An 18,018-nucleotide genomic window follows, 5' to 3' on the forward strand; every position below is an offset into this window, starting at 1 on the left:
AAACACCCTGGACAAATCCTTTTCTCATTAGCTAACGCTGTTTTCGGGGTTTGGAAATAACAGGCCCTACCTGACACTGCTTACAGTGTACTGTGCAAACTTATATTTGACCCTTTGTGTTAACACTTTAAACTCTGACTAGGGATGGACAGTTATGATGAACTACAGAATATCCAGTCTGATCATCATCTACCTAAACTGAAGTAGAGCCATATCTTCCAACAACTCTTTGTCTTGTCTTGGATTATCCAGACCTCAGTTTTTCATACCATTGTTAGTCGTCTTCAAATCTCTGCAGTCAAATGGATTTATATTCTATTTCCAGTTTAACACTGGGGTTAACTGACAAATAAAGCATGTAGGCATCTTGCCTGACAGCACAAAGAAGATCAGTAACAACAGCAGAAACTAAATACAGGGTTGAAATCTTGGCTTTGTTGAAGTCAATGGCAAAACTCCCATTGACTTCTGTGGGCCTATGTTTTCACTGCAGGAGTCCTATTTACAGCCCCATGCTTTAACAGTTAAAGCACATTCCCTCCAAAAACTCTCCACATCCGGTGATAATATAATGCATGAGGCCAAAGGCTGATGTTAAGCTTCAGAGCCAGACAACAATTCCACAGAAATACACTACCTGGGGTGTTCTTTTGGTATTTATTATAACATGCTTGTGATGTGTTTTATTGAACCCTGAGTACGCAATCACTGAGAGCCATTAAGAAATCTTAATTGAATTATATAAATTCCCTTAATCCTATTTAAAGGAAATCCAACAGACAAAATTAGTGTCAAGAACTAACATTGATTTAAAAAGTGAGTTTGTTTGACTTGTTTAGCAGATCGTTAATAACCAATTTTGATTTTTGGTATACTTTTTATTTCAGCATTAAAAATAAAAACAGTAACCAAATACAGTACAGGGAACTACCCAATGTAAACCTTGTTAGAACCAGTGGAGTCTTGAGTTCTTCCTGCCATGTGCTCAGTGTCCTTGACTCCCAGTGTAGTAAATAGAAGCTAACAGTGTTTTGCAGTTGGCAGAACTGGACCCTGTACTATAATGTTGATGGGTCTAGTTGAAAGACATGTTGATTTGTGAAAATGTGGATGCCTTATTTATATCCTGTGTCTTAATCCTGTGGAGTTAAGTGGGTTTAAAGTAATGCATGGGCCTTCCTTTTTCAGAGGGATTAATCCCACACGAAGAAAATAAATGGTGAATCAGAAACTACAGTCGTTGCTTTTTTTTAAGGAAGAAAATATATACTTCACTATTGTGGAAGAAACATGAGGTTTAATAAGCTGATGATGGCATCAGTTTCCTTTGAGGGTTTCTAAATGATTATCAATTACTTAGACCTTTGTCCTGAAAAGAAATTAGAAGTCAAATTTTGGTACTTGAAGCAATTCATAGTAATTACAGCTCCTGCTGTAATGATTTGCTAGTGCTTTCATTCTAGCATGGCACTTACTCATTAGATTTTTCAGTAAATATCTTCTGTTCCACTGCTCTTTCTAAATCCTTGACAGACACAGTATAATAATTTGCATTGCTCCCTCTTGTAGTCTTACATTATTTTTCCTCTTGCAAAACTGCAGCCAAAAACTGCGATGCTTCCCAGATGCACCTAAAGTTGTGAGGCACCTTGCTACCACCTGCTCTTAGCATCAGGAAGCCTTGTCTGTGCCTGACAGGAGTCAGCTCTCTGTCTCAGCCAGCAACAGAAGCACTCTCTTCTCAGCCTACACAGGTCACCTGTCTCTCTGCGGGCTAGCAAGAGGCACACTCTGACCCCTGAGCCCTCAGGGCACCTCTCGGGAGGGCACAGCCCTGGTTCCATACTCAAAAGTATTTGTAGATATGCTATTCCCAAAGGAAGAGTACACATCTGCTTACCAGTGATCCCTAGTTGAAACCATTCCATTCAGCTCACAGCCCTTAGATATGTTTATAGTGAAAACAATTAAAAAGTTTATTTAACAAAGTATAGAGATTCTAGAAGTAGCAAGAGGTGGAAATATTGGGAAATCGGTTACATGTAAAATAAAACCCCAACACACCTTCCAGAGCCTAGACTTAACTACCAAGCCATTTTCCTGTCTAATGAAGGTTAACTTACTCAAAGTCTTTCTCCTAGCATTTGACAACTGGGTTGGCTGTGACTCTCCATTCATAAGACAAGCATGCTGGCAGCAATAAAGCATGCAGGGTGTTTCTCTCTACCTTCAGTTATCATGCCAACATACCATTCTCTTTGTTCATAAACATAGCACACCCTGCTGTTTGTTTTTTTCCTGTAAAGAATCTCCCCTGTAGTTTTGCAATCTCTTGATTAGCATTTTGCTCAGACTCTAATTAGGCAGCCATTGGGAAGCATACAATACTCAGTTGACATATAGCCGGAAAGATAGATAAACGTCTCCTGCTTGTCAGCAACTTATTTATCACCTTCTGGAGACCAGTCTCAACTCACAGGCCTTAAGATCATATTTTAGTATATATACACATAACTTCCTCCATATTCTCTGTACATACATTTCTCAATGATTAATATGACCACTGTGACACAGGCTTTCAGAAGAGACTTCACAGGCCACCCTTTGGTGAACTATTATGTAGATACCAGACCCATGGGATCCCAGTAGCCATTATGCACTCCTGTACCCTCTGCCAGTTGACACCAAGTGGTCCTGGGATCACAAAGACAATGGGAGTTTTGTGCCTGTTTAGCAAAAAATCCCTCCTTGCAGTAGCCTGCATTGCTAGCTTTCAGGAGCCTTCTGGGATACAACATGTTGACTCCCAGTGAGGAGCAGCGATAGCAAGAGTGGGTTCCCTTTACTCCTTCCTGGAAGCAGCTGCAGTAAAATTGGGAGCCAGACATATCTCCTTATACTGCATCATGTAAGGATGGTAGCAACTTCTCTTCTCTTTTTAGCCAATTTATAGCACCCTTAGCTGGTTGGTGTTATATTTCAAGAGAGGCAATAGAACCTTCTTGGAGCGAAAGGCATTATTACCTTCCAAGAAGTATCATGTAACATACAAAAAAAAAAATTACCCTCTTGGCTACTGAAATACTATCGATTTGACATAAAACCAGCACAGATTTGGGATGGCAATCAATGCAGATTGTAACCATGTTCCCTCCATTCTCCTCCAGAAGAATTTCTTTAATCCCTGTGCTAACATCATTTTTGTGACATCAAATCTGAGATTATTTGTTACACGTTTATTGTAAATTCAATGAAGGGTAAATTTTATCTAACTTAATAAAACAGCCTAACGGTTCATAATTTTTCATATTTGCATATCCAGATCTCCATACTGGCACTCTCTCAGCAAATCTTCTGTCATATTTGCTCTTGGCGTTTTCGCTTCCTACTGACCTTCTGAAATGGTGCATGTGAGGGGTAATGAATCAGTCCACAAATAATCATTAGTCTGGTCTCTTCAGTGACTAGTTGTAGGCTGTGTTGTATGCTATAAACATAATTAAACAGAGGAGTAGAACAATCTAGGAGTTGATACACTAACTTGGGCATCAGGAGACCTGGATTCTATTCTTGACTCTGCCAGTGAGTTGTGTGTGGCCTTAGTAAGTTGCGTAACCTCTCTAATATTACTTCCTTACCTCACAAGGGTTTTCTGAATCTCAATTCACTGATGTTTGTAAATCTGTCAATCCTTCTTGCATACTCCCAGTCACCCCAGTATGCTCTGGGCATTATCTGGGGGATGTTCTGTGTTACACAGAAGGTCAGACTAGATAATCATGATGGTCCTTTCTGGACTTGTGATGTATGGACTCTCTGGAAACCCACCTCTGTCATTATTAAATCCTCTCTCTCTCATCCCATAGATCCAGGTCATGTCAGAATCTTGTCACTTCTATCTCCACAACATGGTATTTCTTTATTTATTGTAACAAAATATGCAGCTGTTTATACAATTATATCAGTTTGACTGTATCTCTCTCCCCACCCTTTGTGCATCACTTATCCTCTGAGAGCTATTCAGACCAGGGACCATGTCTTCTATCTTTGCATACATAGCACCTACCGCAACGAGACCCCAGTCGTAACTGAGGTCTCTGGACATTACTGCAATATAAGTATTTGTAAAACAGTAATGATAAACATAATATAATGTGTCCGGTCTTTTTCCATTGGGTTTGGAAGAATAAAGGAAGGATGTGTGCTAAGAGATGTTTTCTACTATACAACTGAGGACATCTGAGTTAATATTAGGCCCAGATTGTCTCCTTCTGTTCCAGCCATTTTACAGTGCTCACTTGATGCCAAGTGGAAGAACATGGCCCTGCCTGGCTAGAATTCACCTGATGTAGGGAGTGTGATGTTACACACCATATTCTTTTTGAAAATATGCTTATGATATGGATATGATGTAACTGATATATACTTGATGCAAGATGGCTCATGTAAGATATCATTGGAAAAGTTATGATTTACTGAATGTGATTATCCAATTTGTATGAATGTTTCATTTCTGTATCTAAAGTTAGGAATATGGACTATGTAACAATTACAACTGGGTGAGTATTTGGAAGACACCCACCAGACAAGAGGCCATCAGACTTGATGGGCCATTAGGAAGAAAAAACAAGACTGTGGAGACACTAATCTCTCTCTCCTTTCTGGGAGGCATCCTGGGACGTAGCTGTGACACTATTAGGTCAGGTGGTCTTGTCACCTAATACTGAACATTATCTTGGACTTGTAACTTTCCACTGAAAGCAGGGGGAGGTCAAGTTTGGGAAACAAAAGATTCCCACCTTATGTAAGTCTTATTTAAGGGTCAGGAGGAGGGCAAACGGGACTCTCCTCCATTGCCTACCGAAGAAGAAAGACTTCTGAAAGAACCTGAAGGGACAAAGGGACTAACCTGAAGGAAAAGGCAGGGATGAGTCCAGACTGAGACAGGAGTCCAGTCTGTAAGAAGAAATAATTGGAACTCTGAGCTAAAGAAACTCTGCATACTGCCTAATTCAACATTTAGGGTGAGAAATTATATTTTGTAACCTGTTTCTGTAGTGAATCAAGCTTAGTTTGCATGTTAGTAATCTGCTTTGTGCTCTTTGCTATCCCTTCAACCACTTATAATCTACCTAATCTACCTTTTATAGTTAATAAAATTTGTTCCGTTTATTATTAAACCCAGTTTCTGCAATTTCTAACTGGAGGGCAAGAAGGGATGCATATCTCTCTTCACATTCAGGAAGAGGGCAAATTTCTATGAGCTTGCGCTGTGCAGATTTTTCTGTACAGTGCAAGACAGTATTATTTTGGGTTTATCTCCCAAAAGGCATGTTTGTGAGTGCTGGGCGAGTCTTTCACACAGAGCTGACTTCAGGCTGTGACTGCAGCCGGATATGGCCCTACGTGTGTGTGTGTGTGTGTGTGTGTGTGTGTGTGTGTGTGTGTGTGTAAAAAGTTCTGAGATCGTTGCCTCAATAATACCTTCTAGCGGTGAGTTCCACAGATCAGTTATGTATTGTGGAAAAAATATATTTCTTTTTATCACTTTGAAAGTATGTTTCCTTTTACGTTTTGTGTGTCCCCTTCATTCTTGTATTATGAGAGAGTAAACAGGAACAGTCACCTGACCTGTATGGTATTTCTTAGTTAATATGCTTCTATGACATCACCTCTTATTTAACTTCTAATTTAAATTGTCCTTATCTTTTACATCTCTCCTTATATGCCAGTCTTTTCATGTCTTGAATAATTTTCATTGCCCTCCTATGGACCTCTTTTTTTCCCTCTTTTTCTTTTTCTTTTTTGAGACATATGACCAGAATTGAACATAGTATTCAAGGTGAGAATGTGCTATCAATTTATGTAATGGGATAATAATAGTTTATGACTGTGGGACATTGTTGGACTTACTGAATATAGCTCTGTACAGCCTACTAAATTCAGAGAGGTTAATATCATCCTATTAATGCTCAGAGGAAGATGGATGTGAAAAGTCGTGGGATCCACTTTCTTAGAGGCAGAGTATGCAAGAATTTGCTAGGAAAAATGCAGGGCAAAAGTGATGTTAAGATATCTTTGTGATACTCCGATTCTGGGATGGGTGGGATTGGTGTGCAACCTGGTATAAATTAAAACAGCGACCCAGGTTTGCAGCAGCCTCCCAAGTAGAGCTGGTTGGAAAATAGGCTTTTTTCCATGTAAAACTTTGACTTTTTGGCTATTTTAGCCAAAGCCAGAAGAAATATTTCAGCTGAAAACCAAAATATGTTTATGGTGCTGTGGCATCTCCTGGGAGTTGTAGTTTGAGTGACTTATACCCCCATTCTGTCCTGACTCTCTGGTCAGACTGCGTCTCCCATGAGGCATCATGTTGTCCTGTTTTGGTGAGAAGAGTGTGCATCATGATAGTCCTTAGCTATGGTGCTCATGGGAGATGTAGTCTGGCCAGAGAGCCAATCCCAGGCAGGAGAATGTGAGCGTAAACCACCCAAACTAATTCCCACAAGGGACCATTTTGAATCAAAATATTTTAGCCTTATTTTTTTTTTGACAAAATAGCCAAATTTTCCACGGAAGACACCGAAAAACAGTTTTGAAGGAAAATTTTTGACCAACATACTCCCAAGAGTTGTATCATAGCCCAGCATCTCCATAGCACCATGCACTGCACACGGAGCCCCTCCAACTCCAGCCCTGCCATTGTCACAACCTCTACAACAAGGCTGCAAGAGGAGCTAGAAAGGGCTGATTACACCATCCTTACTCTATTCCCATGCTGGGAGAATTCTCCCCAGTCTCTTAAATTACCATTATGGCCTCTGTACTCTGCAAGAGCAGTTCACAGGGGCTGATCTTCTGGTTCCTGACCAGGCCAGCTCTTGACTCCCATCCTGTGACTATGGACCTTGGCTCCGATCACTAGGTCTGTCTGTCCATGACTCGGCTGTGACAGTTTTCATGGACCACTTAGGCCAGAGGTGTGGGCCGGGTGTCAGTGAAATGGACCTGGCTAACCCTTCAGGAGTACTGGACATACTCAAATGGGCCGCCTGCCTTCAGGTGGACAGCCAAGTTCTGCAGGCTCGGGTCATCCAGCTGTCCTCAGAGAACTATCTATTGTAGGAGCAAGTCTTGCAGTTACATGTTGAAAATGCCGCACTCCAGATACAGTTGGCGCAGCCCTGTTCCCTGATACCACTGCCAGAATGGCTTAATAGCAATGGCCAGCGATTCCAGGGGTTTATAAACCAGTGCTGCCTCCTGTTTGTGATGCATCCTCAGACTTATACCACTGCTTGTGCAAAAGTCAGCTGGTCACTGGCCTGCTGTCAGGGAAAACATTAGACTGGGTCTCCCCCTTCTTGGAGTGTGATAGCCTGGGAGGTCTTCCTCCAGCCATGTCAGTGCTATTCAATGATCAACACCGAACTCAGATGGCAGAAGATGCCCTAAGGAAGATCTGACTGGGGCAGGGTAGCCTCTTGTGCCACACAATTCCACTACCTCATGGCCAATACAAACTGGAATGAGAAAGGACTGATGTACCAGTTCTGGTGGGGCCTGCAAGAAGAGGTTAAATAAGAGTTAACCTGGGTAGGGATGCCTGCGAGTCTGGATCCCCTCATGGATCTTGCCATCCATATAGACAATTGGTTACTAGAATGAAGGTAGGAAAAAACAGGGGACTTGCAGCATTCCAACCCACGTACCGTGACCTTTTCACCACTGCCTCAGTGCAGGTCGTTGACAGCTCACCCCCACGACGCCAGCACCATCTCCACTTCTACTGCGGTGAGTCAAGTCACTCGACCTCTGCCTGCCCCATACAAATTCCATGGAGTCAGGAAAGAGAGCTCTCCCACACCTCAGTACTGACTGATGTCAGATACCACAGGTCTCGAACACTGGTCCACAGGACTTTTAGATGTTAGTACACAATAACTTGCCGCCCACTGACCTGCTAACAGTTGCTAGGACAGAAGATGAACCCCGACAGAGGACTCTAGTCTTGAACCTGATTGGCAGAATGCTGGGGGTCCTGATTGGTCCACAGGCCCCGCACTGAAACACAAAGTTGTCCATGCAAGTAGGAGCTACCCTTTTCCTGCAGCCTGACTCCTGGAGCCTAATTTGTGGTTTTGATCTCCAATTTGTCTCCTGCCTCTGAACCCCTGGAATCCTGACCTGACCAACTCTTGACTCTTGACCCGTGACTGTGAACCCTGGCTCTGACCGCTAGGTCTAGCTGTCCATGACCTGGCTGTGACACAATATCTCAGTTATGGAAAGTGATAAAGTGCAAATTTTGGGGTTCCAGCTCCCCTACACATGCTGAGTTAGACAAGTCTGTGGAGACTCCATGGACAGAGAGTGTCACCAAATTAAATTAATAGGGAGCAGGTTTAAAACAAATAAAAGTAAGTATTTCTTCACACAATGCACAGTGAACTTTTTGCCAGAGGATGTTGTGAAGGCCGAGACTATTACAGGGTTCAAAAAATAACTAGATAAACTCACGGTGGATAGGTCCATTAGTGGCTATTAGCCAGGATGGGCAGGGATGCAATACCAAAACCAGTAGGAACTTGACAAAATTGAGTGAGAACCTGTGTCAGAAGTTTGGATCCTGATGCTAATTATCCTCAGGCACAAAGTGGGATGGAAATTGGGTGAGTGTTCTGATTCAGGTTCATCTCCAGTTAAAATATGATGATAAAAAGAAACTTAACACTATAAACAGGTAATTTGTACATAATAAAGACCTACACAGTCAGACAGTTACAGAGTGAGCATCATTGCTTAGCAATACTTGCTCATTAAAAATGAACCTTAAAAATTGAAGCATTTTAGATCGTAAATGTACACCAGATTTTGTTCAGATCTACTCATGCAAATACAGAGTAACTTCACTGAAGTTTTTAAAAAAAAAAAAAAAAGTCCTATCACCTGTAACACATGTAAGTGAAAATGCAGGCATTGTGTTACATCTTCCGTATTTAATACCATATTAGTCACTAGTTTATAAATATATCCCATTAGTTGGTCTCTGAGCCAGTTCAAGCACAACAGCTTCCTGAAGCAGTGATATTGTCACCCTCAGACAGGTAGAACAGTGACTGAAGTCTGTATCTGGTGTAATTTAGTGATGGACAAACTAGTTCAAAAGCACTTCACCTCTTCCTTTGAATCTTTGTGCACCTCTTGAACTGAGCCAAGCCCAAAGCTTTGTAGAGGTTAGAGGAAACTTTGAGTCTCAACATTCTGGTGGCAGACACCAGGCCTGCTTTTGCTATCTGGAGCTTCCCTCGTTGTGGTGACTCAGGTGATAGAGTGCTGCTGTGAAGTCCTTAGCCTTAGGTGCTGAGAGGTTTTCCTAACCAACCTCGGATGTCTCTACCAGAGACACCGCCAGGAGCAAAGTTGCTGTGTAGGCTTCTGGGCTTGGGTTGCAGCATGGGCTCTAAGACCCAGAGGGGTGGAAAGAGGATCCCAGGGCTCGGGATCCAGCCCAAGCCCAGAAATCTACATAGCAATGAAACAGCCCCACAGCCTGATCCCTGCAAGCCCGAGTCAGCTGGCACTGTCCAGCAGCAGGTTTTTCTTTGCTGTGTACCAAGAATGCACTCTCTGTTCAAAGGAAGTATGTATCCCACTGGTCAATGGTTGCTATGTGTGCCCCTCGGTGCCCAGTCCAGTGAGGATATAGGTTTGCTAGAGTTCCCAGCTACAGAACCTGGCTCTGAGCTCAAGCTGTAGAGGCTCATGCCTTAGCTCTGGGGGTCCCTGGTGGCAGCTACCACACTATTAGCAGCCGGGAAAGCACCAGAATCTTCCTGAGAAGACAACATGCAGCAGCAAAAATCTCAAATGCAAGTAGGAAAGAGGAGGAACACTTGAGCCCAAATAATTTCATATTGTGCCCTCTCCCATACCCAACAGACGCAGGTAAGAAGGAGCACCCTTATCTCTAATTATATCGGGCAGCTAGGAAGGAAGAGAGAGAATTTCCCTCTGAAATAAATAGAGAGCAGGAAAGAAGAGAGGAAGTGCTGCTGTCTGGAGCATAGTGGGCAGGCACAAGGAGCACTGTGACAGGATCTTCAGGCTAGCTGTCAAACAGTAAAGTCAGCCCTGTAATTCCCTCTTTCTACCCTTACAAAAAACTTCCACATGGCTCACAGCTGTGTGAATCATTTCATAGATCACCTAGTCTGACCTCCTATATAACAAATGCCATAAAATTTCACCCTGACTAGAAATTACAGAAATGCATCCAGTCTTGATCTGAAGACATCGAAAGACAGAGAACCCACCACTTCCCTTGGTACCTTGTTACAATGCTTAATCACCCTCACTATGTTTTTTTTAAATGCCTTAGTTCTAAATTGAGTTTGTCTGGCTTTGACTACCAGCCACTGGTTCTTGTTTTACTTTTCCCTGCTAGATGAAACAGTCCATTAGCGCTCAGTATTTTCTCTTTGTAAAGGAAACAAACAAATTATTCTGCAAAACTGTCCATGAACAAATTCCCAAACGTATTCTGTATCATACCTGTTTGTAAATTTCTCCGGCAAATAATTCTTGGTCTGCAGATGATTTGCACGCAATTGAATGAGACTATTGCAGATTTGAAATGAGTGCTGTGGTTGCTTATGATATGTTATGATTTCTGTATTTATGTTACCTGATTGATTTAGCCAACTGCAGCTCGTATTTCAGTTTCAGGTTCACAGTTTGAAACCTGTTATGTCATTTGTTATGAATGTCAGTATTCACTTTCAGGGAACATTTTGAGTTTAAGATTTACTTTTCATGAGTATTCATGCTAGTAAATTGAGTTGCCAGGATATCCATGGCAAGTAAATATAAATTTGGCACCAGCACAACTGGAGAGAATGTAATTAAAAATTCAAACAAATATGTATGGAAGATATTTTACAGCATGTGTACAGCTCTAGTGACCAAAATCCTGTTCTGAAAGGGGCTGCTCCTGAAGGCAATTTAGTTTCTAACCTTACTGTATTATTAGGCAAGATTTGCAAAATCATAAAAACAAACAAAAAAACTGCAGATGGAGAAAACTATCATTCCCATCCCCCAGCCCTTATAGTATTTATTTGCTGAATTAGATTTTTCTAGTACTGTATCCAGTCTAATTTTAAAAGTCCCAGGTTTTCTAGTTTATACTTTCTTTGGAAAATTATTTCATAGTCTAATAAATGTTACTATCAGGATTTTTTAAAATAATTTGAAAATGTCCTTTGCTTTCTACCAGCTACAGCAGGGAATTCTACAGTCTTGTGCTCTTTTTTCTGTTCTTCCTTTGAATCACTGTGTGGCTGTGGGCGAGACATTTGATCTTTGTGCCTCCGTTTCCCTTGGACATATCCTTTCTTGCTACTATCCTTATTGCATATTCTTCCATCTCCTTTATCTACAGCTATCTCACATATATTCTCAAAACTGGGGTTTCTGACTGTCTCTTTCCTCCATCCAATTTGGTTTGCCCAGTTTATTTTAACCAGTTCCAACTGCTGATCCAGCTACTCCATATCTTATCATCCAGATAGGAAACTAGCTTGCATATTATAGGAATATGCATCTTATGTATCTATCTTAGCTTTTGTGAGAGCAGCCCTCACTGCAGTTTCTAAGATCCTCGATTTCATTCAAAAACTGGAACATCAATCGGTAGCCTTACTTAAAGCCTCTAATCACTAAGTTAGGTGCCAAGAAAAATGGTATGGCAGTCTTGTGGTTAAAGCACTGGCCAAGGCACGCAGGAGTTCTAGATTAAATCACTGGCCTGCTCGTAGACTCACTCTATGATCTCAGGAAAGTCATTTCTGTCTGTACCCTTGGCAGATTCTTATCTATCTTTGTGGTAAGATCTTTGGAGCAGGGGTTGTATCCTACTAGATGTCATATACAGGGTCAAAAACAATGGATATCCAAGCTTGGTGAGGGTCTCCAAACGCTACTGGAATACAAATAATAATGATATGCACATTTGAGATCACAATCAAAGTTTCCAGAGAGGATTTGGTTTACTATTGCATTGGTAGCTGATGTTTACTTAGTCCCCTCTTCCCTGTCTCAGGCTGTTGGAGACTTTAAGGAACAATCTTCACTTGTTGGAATATCTTAATGTCAGACTTCTCCTCTCATTGCTCAGAGGGCTTAAGCTCTTTCCCTCCATTGCCAGCAATTATTCGTAACCCATATGACTTCATAAGAATATCCCACAGTTCTAGAAAACAGTCCTCAAACTGTAGAAGTGAATGGTAGGATTTCCCAGCTTTTAGGTTAATCTGTCACCAGTTGCTGATAAATAATCCAGGTCTAGGACAGCTTTTTCCAGTCTTAGGATATGTTTTTGAAGATTTCTTGTTCCTTTGGAATTCACTGGATTGTGCCAAAAGGCATGTAGTTCAATACAAATATCCATGATTTCTATCTGCAAAAGTTTTTAATATTTGTATTGTAGTAGTGCTGATGACACCCAGCCATGGGCTGAGGACCACATTGTCCCTGGCCTAAAGTCCAAGACAAGAGACAACAGGGGGATAAAGACAAGAGACAGCAGGGAGATAAAGACAGAGACAGGGGAGCACAAAGAAAAATGAGGCCGTACTGGTCAGTATGATGGTCTTAATCTGCTGCTTATGCATTGTTAAATGTTTTGTAGACATCACAGCAAAGGTCACTGCTCCAATACTGTTTGCAGTACAGAACCATAGAAAGACCATTGGCTCTTATTTTCAGTCACTCGATGATACACAGATTATGGTACCTGTTGTTGCTTATTAAAGAGGTCTCTCTCTCTGTCTGGAAAGTCCAAATTTGCTACTCAAATGACAAATAAGGCCATCAATTAATGCCAACTGTAACTGTATTTTGTGTAGGGAGCTGGATAGCTGTCCTTTAGATGATGATATCCTTTAGCTACTGTTGACTTGGGCCAGCTTTGAATCAATGACTTGTAAGCGAAATGCTGCATTCACAGTGTTGTGTTGGAAATACCAGAGGGTTTCAAAGGAGTTGCTGCATTTGTACGTGCAGAAGAGCTCAGGGAATAAGGATGAGGATAAAATACCTATTGCCTGAGTGTTGTCCCGCAGTTAAAATTCAGATACACAGTGCTGTTCAGAGCATGGTTTAGCAGGATGAATGTAGGAAATCAACACTAGAACTTTCAGTCTTCTCTTACAACTTGGATGACCTGCTACCTCTACCAGATGTGTTAATAATAATAAATGAAACAACAGCATAATTGCAAGAGCTCCAATTATGCTAATTAGAAAGTATTCATGCTTCACTGATGCTACAATCGCACTGTTTTAACTACTGCAGCTTGGATATCACATGGTTCTTTTTTGAGAACTAAACCAGATCTAAGTTTGGATCAAAATCTGCTCCGAGTTAATAGTTTAAAATAAATAGAAGTTTGACTTTGGTCCAAATGCATATTTTAAAAATAGTGTGTTATGCTAATGTTGATATCAAATTTTCTAAAGGTTTCAATGAGACAAGATTTTATTCCTAGTATAACGTAGCGTTAAGTTAGAAATTGAGTGAGAGTAGCTTCCCTCATGGAATTCATATGCTTGGTGTCAAATTCTGCTCTGTTACACCAGTATAATTGTAGAATAACTCCACTAACATCAATAGTGTTATATTGTTTACTACATAATGGCAGTGATAGCCCTTAAACAGCTGTAAATCAGGAAACCACTAGAGTTACACTGGTTTAAAAATGGGGTATGTGAGATCAGAGCAGGGCCCAATGGGCACAATTCCCCTTCGCTCATCCAGTTCAAAGCAGGGCTTAGCTTTACCCCACTGAAATCAATGGAGTTAAGCTAGTGTAAGTAAGAAGGAGAATCTAAGCCTAAGAATGAGAATTTATTATTGTTATTAGGTGAAAATTAGACTAGAAATTCCTAAAGGTGTTGACACACAGTCATGTATTTAAATGGAAGGCTGCCAAGTGAGAGAACAACTGCAAGCTTCGTTCTCTATGTAAATAGCAATTACTTGCACAAATAATTTTGTAAAGCAATATAACCTTCTGTCTCTGTCATAGTTTTTTCCCCTCCTAATAAACAAATATAAATGCCCTTTGGAGAAATGTTTTTCTTTTCAAACTTTTAGCATAACTACATCTTTTAAAGATCAACTTCCCACACACTAAGCAAAGATAGCTGGCATCAGCAGAGACCCTTCCAAATCGCCTTTGCAAATTCCCTGCAAAAGCGTGCTTCTCCAGCAGCTGGCCTGGGGTTCAGAGCATCTTCTCCATATATATGAATAATTTTGAAAGTAATGCCTCATGAGTAATCAGACATCTAGGGAAATGGAGATGGATAAAAAAGATGGATCCAATTCTGACTTCACTTACAAGTGTGAAACTCCATTTCAAGTCAGTGGGAATTGGATTAGGGCTTGTAGTTCTACCACACTGTAATATCATGGCACTGATTCTGGTCCTATTTTATACTGGTTTTACACTGTATAACTACATTGATTTCAATTATGTTACTCCAGATTTCCTGTGGTGCAAGTGTGAGCAGAATCAGGTCCCTGTATCTCTATCTGCTCTAAGATATACATATGGTAGAGTAGACACGGATGCTTGTAAACTGGATGGGACAATGTCAGTGAGTTTCCATTGAGTTTGGATAAGCACTCACAAGTTGGAGTGCTTATACAAAGTTTGTCTCTTCAGTTTAGAAATCCAGTAAAACCAAGCTTTCCAAATACTTTCTGTTTCTAGTTAGCTTATAGTATTTTAGTATACTGTTTTTCTCCCTTTGTTTTAAACAATTTTAGTTCTTGTAGTGGTAATGAGAGTTGTCAGATTAGCATCTCTGGACAGTGATTATATATCTACACATACAGTAGCTACTCTGCAAGCTTCTTCGTAGTCAATGTGATCTGCCACTGGTACTCAACTGTGACCAGTTCCAGAAGGACCCCTTCTAGAAATGAAGGAGTAGTTCAGGCACCAGACTATTGACCTTCCATGGTACTTTTGTATTTCTTAGAGTATGTCTATACTACTCGCCAGATCGGCGGGTAGTGATTGATCTATCAGGGATCAATTTATCACATCTAGTGTATATGCAATAAATCGATCCCCGATTGCTCCGCCGTCGACTCCTGTACTCCACCATGGCAAGAGGTGTAAGCAGAGTTGATGGGGAGCGGCGACAGTCGACCCCACGCTGTGAGGACACAAGGTAGGTCGACCTAAGATAGATCGACTTCAGCTACGCTATTCTCGTAGCTGAAGATGTGTATCTTAGGTTGATTCCAGCCACCACCTCCTGCCTCCCCCTCCCAGTGTAAACCAGGCCTTAGTCCAGTGGCATACCCAAGAATGGAGATATTAGGGAAAGTGCTTCCTCTGAGGCACAGTGCCTCCTACCATGGGCCCTACCAAATTCACGGTCCATTTTGGTCAATTTCACTGTCATAGGATTTTAAAAATCATTAATTTCATGATTTCAGCTATTTAAATCTGAAATTTCATGTTATTGTAATTGTAGGGAGTCCTGACCCAAAAAGGAGTTGTGTGGGGGGTGGTCGCAAGGTTCTAGTGGAGGGTTGTGGTACTGCTACTCTTACTTCTGTGCTGCTGTTGGCGGCAGCGCTGCCTTCAGAGTTGGGCAGTTGGAGAGCTGTGGCTGCTGGCCAGGATCCCAGCTCTGAAAGCGTAGCTGCCACCAGAAGCAGTGCAGAAGTAAGGATGGCATGGTATGGTATTGCCACCCTTACTTCTGCACTGCTGCCTGCAGAGCTGGACCCTTGGTCAGCAACCACCGCTCTCCAGCCGCCCGGCTCTGAAGGTAGCAGCACAGAAGTAAGGGTGGCGTGATATCGTATTGCTAGCCTTATTTCTGCACTGGTGCTGGCAGGATGCTGCCTTCAGAACTGGGCGCCCAGCCAACAGTCTTCGCTTTCTGATCACCCAGCTCTGAAGGTAGCAGGGTAGAAGTGAGAGTGGCAATATCATGATCCCCTCCTAAAATAACCTTGCGATCCCCCTGGAAATCCCTTTTGGGTCATGACCCCAAATTTGAGAAAACACTGGTCTCTCCCGTGACATCTGTATAGTATAGGGTAAAAGCACACAAAAGACCAGATTTCATGGTGGGAGACCAGATTTCACAATTCGTAACATGTTTTTCATGGCCATGAATTTGGTAGGGCCCTACTCATACATTTAGAACCAGCAGTTCTGGGTTTATTCCCTGTAGAAGATTCGAGCTGGGATATTGTTACACACTTCTTCTTATAGAAGCAGTAGGATAGGGAAAGCAGTTATGTGCAGCAGTTTGCCAACCCCTTCCCACACACCCCAGCTGCTAGTCTACCCAGCTGCCTAAGGGTGACCAGGTGTTCGGTTTTTGACCGGAACACCTGGTTGAAAAGGGATCCCGGTGGCTCTGGTCAGTACTGCTGACTAGGCCGTTGACTGTCCGGCTGACATCACTGCGCAGAGTGGCTGGCAGGCTCCCTGCTCTCCTCCACACCACACTGCTCCCAGGAAGCAGCCAGCATGTTCCCCCGCAGGCTCCTACATGTAGGGGCACCCAGGGGGCTCTGCATGCTTCTCCCATCCCAAGAGCTGCCCCTGCAGCTCTCATTGGCCAGGAACCGCAGCCAATGGGAGTCGCAGGGGTGGTGCCTGCAGATCGGGCAGCACGCAGAATTGCCTGGCCATGCCACCACGTAGGAGCCAGAGGGAGGACATGCCGCTGCTTCTGGGTGCCGCTTGAGGTAAGCATCTCCCAGAGCCTGCACCCCTGACCCACTCCTGGGCCCCAACCCCCTACCCCAGCCCCAGCCCTGATCCCTCTCCCACCCTCCAAAACCCTTGATCCAAGCCCAGAGCCCCCTCCTGCACCCCAAACCCCTCATCCCCAGCCCCACCCCAGAGCCCGCACCCCCAGCCAGAGCCTCACCCCTCACACACCCCAATCCCTGCTCCAGCCTGGAGCCCTCTCTTGCACCTAGAATCCCTCACTTATGGCCTCATCCCAGAACATTCATCACCAGCCCAGAGCCCAAGCCTCTTCCCACTCCCAAACTCCCTGCCTCAGCTCAGAGCCCCCTCCCATACTCTGAACCCCTCAGCTCCACTCTTCAGCCCAGAGCCTCGTCCTGCACCCCAGACTCCTCATCCCCAGCCCCACCCCAGAGCCCAGACCTCCAGCCGGAGCCCTCACACCCCCCACACCCCAACCCCCTGCTCCAGCCCAGTGAAAATGAGCAAGTGAGTGAAGGTTTGGAGGGTGAGTGGCAGAAGGAGGGGGGAGTGGAGTGAGCAGGGGTGGTGCTTCAGAGAAGGCACGGATCATGGGTGGGGACTTGGAGGAGGGATGTGGCAAGGGTGTTTAGTTTTGTGCGAGTAGTAAGTTGGCAACCCTGACCTGCCTTCGAGCAAGAACTGGAGGCAGGAGCTGTGGGTAACAGTGACAGGGTTGCAGGGACCCCATCTAGTGTAGGGCAAGTGCGCCCTACGTCCCTTAGTGTGTACATGCAGGGTACACCTGCATCTTTGTCTCTGTAACCAGAGTCAGTATTAGTCCTGCTCAGTGGGGCAGTATAGCCCAGTGGCCAGAGTCAATAGATCCTCCCTCTTGGTATGGTAATAAGGCCTAGCAGCCAGTATCAGTGGATTTGCCCCAGTTTGCTGGGGCGCAAGGCCTGGGGACCAAAGTCACTGTTTCCACCCTGTTAGCATGGCAGGGTTGCACACACTCCAAAGAAAATACGTTCACCCCTCTTGGCAGGGCAGTAGGACTGAAGTCAATTAGAACCATCCCAGTTCGCAGGGCAGTAAGAGCTAGTGATAAAAGTCCATGGATTCATCCCTATCCTCAGGGCAATAAGGCCTAATGGCCACAGTCAGTGGCTTCACTCCTGTTTGCAGGGCCATAAGACCTAATGGCCACAGTCAGTGGCTTCACCCCTGTTTTCAGGGCCATAAGGCCTAATGGTGACAGT

This window comes from Gopherus flavomarginatus, chromosome 1 (assembly GCF_025201925.1).
Source record: "Gopherus flavomarginatus isolate rGopFla2 chromosome 1, rGopFla2.mat.asm, whole genome shotgun sequence".
NCBI lineage: Eukaryota > Metazoa > Chordata > Testudines > Testudinidae > Gopherus > Gopherus flavomarginatus.